Source organism: Rhinolophus hipposideros (genome assembly GCF_964194185.1).
Source record: "Rhinolophus hipposideros genome assembly, chromosome: 15".
NCBI lineage: Eukaryota > Metazoa > Chordata > Mammalia > Chiroptera > Rhinolophidae > Rhinolophus > Rhinolophus hipposideros.
Window position 1 is genome coordinate 37,187,408 of NC_138061.1, and position 2,003 is coordinate 37,189,410.

At 39.3% G+C, this 2,003-nt stretch overlaps 1 pseudogene across 1 annotated transcript; it reads left to right on the plus strand.

Moving 5' to 3' along the window:
* Nucleotides 1-1,300: 1,300 nt before the first annotated feature.
* Nucleotides 1,301-1,728, plus strand: LOC308508176 (large ribosomal subunit protein uL23-like; annotated as a pseudogene). The gene has a single exon. The product of its transcript is annotated as a large ribosomal subunit protein uL23-like (transcript).
* The last annotated feature ends 275 nt before the right edge of the window (nucleotides 1,729-2,003 follow it).

Consider the following 2,003-nt stretch of genomic DNA (forward strand, 5'->3'; position numbering starts at 1 on the left):
CTAAGCCAGGCACAGTCACATCGGGGCCATCTGGAGAACTCACAGGGTTCATAGAGGTGGGCACAGACCCCAATCTTCACCTGGCTAAGGAGAGCTTCTGTCTCTGTGGCTACATTCCTTCCCACATCCTGCTTGGGAAAAGATTCAATGATGTGATAACATCAGCTCTCCATCTATTCATATGCATAAAGTTTTTGTCCCTTGGGGAGGTACATACATCTTGAGACATGGTTCCAGCTGTCTGCAGGCAAGGGTGATTGTTTTGAATCAGTTTCCTAGTATAATGTGTGAGATTCACAGATCTTAAGATTAACAAGCATTATACTCCCTCATGTGTTAATCAATAAAAGCTATGTGTTGGCCCGATACGGGGCTCAGTTTTTTGAGGCTCGAGTCCCTTGGCCCCGCTTTCACTCTATTCTTGGCCACTGTATTTCTCAATCCTGCACCGCCCTTCTCACTTACCACAACTTTTGTCAGCAGGACACAACAGTAAAATGGAATTTTCCAGAAGCTCCATATATTATGATAACATTGTTAATCTGGTGTCTAATGAAATGTGTATTTGTGAATTCTTGTAAAGTTTTCTTTTTTCAGTTTTTGTTTCTAATTGGGTATTATCAATAGATATAAGACACATAAGCAAAGCCTCTTTCAGGTCCTCAATAATTTTAAGAGGATAAAGGGGTCATGCAAGGAGAACCACTTCTATACATAGAGCATTAACTCTGTGAAGAAATGACAAGCTGTTTGGGGAGAAAAAATACTGAGAACAATTCATGGTGTTAATGGATCATGATGAGGGACTTCTAAATTAGACTGGGATTTATCCCTGAAATTTTCCTTGGCTTATCCAATCTTATTATCTCCCAATGTCATGGAACCTATAGAGAAAGTAAAGGTCTCAAAAAAGGGAAGGATCAATAAAGACTCTGGAATAGATTCATAATATAGTTTTTAAGAACACAGAATTAAAATTTTGTCTATATTTATATGGACTAATGATACAGCATTTTAGCTACAACAAGGCCACCTAAAAATTAGTTGCACTTTTTTTTTTTTCTGTACAGAAGGCATACAGAGACATGGGTACCTTATTAATACCTTCCCAAGACCTATTATTGCAGCAAATATCGAACTGTTTCATTATGACAATGCGGACTCCAATGTGGACACCTTATAATGTAATTGCCATATTATAAACTGTTTTTTTTGCTGATTTACATTGCTTTCTTTCATTATAAATGAAATACCTCAAATATCCTAAAATATAATTTAAAACTCTTGATAAACAACGAAGATGGAGCCGAAAGCGAAGAAGGAAGCCCCTGCCCCTCCCAAAGCCGAAGCCAAAGCGAAGGCTTTGAAGGCAAAGAAAGCAGTCCTAAAAGGCGTCCACAGCCACAAAAGAAAGAAGATCCGGACGTCACCCACCTTCCGAAGGCCCAAGACACTGCGGCTCCGAAGGCAGCCTAAATACCCTCGGAAGAGCGCTCCCAGGAGAAACAAGCTTGACCACTATGCTATCATCAAATTCCCCCTAACTACCGAGTCGGCCATGAAGAAGATAGAAGACAACAATACACTTGTGTTCACTGTGGATGTCAAGGCCAACAAGCACCAGATCAAACAGGCTGTGAAGAAGCTCTATGACATTGACGTGGCGAAGGTCAACACCCTGATCAGGCCTGATGGAGAGAAGAAGGCATATGTTCGGTTGGCTCCTGACTACGATGCTTTGGATGTTGCCAACAAATTGGGATCATCTAAACTGAGTCCAGCTGGCTAATTCTAAATACAAACGTTTTTCACTGTAAAAAAACAAAAAAACTCTTGATAAACAACATTAAGTTGCCTTACAAGTTCATATATTAACTATTTCAGGGATTAGACTTCTTTTTAATAGTTGAGTTCAAAATACATAACTTCATATGTTCAGTATTCAGTTATTTGAGGCTTTTATACAAGATTCTAGATTCTTTAGATCACCAAAGGGCTAAAAA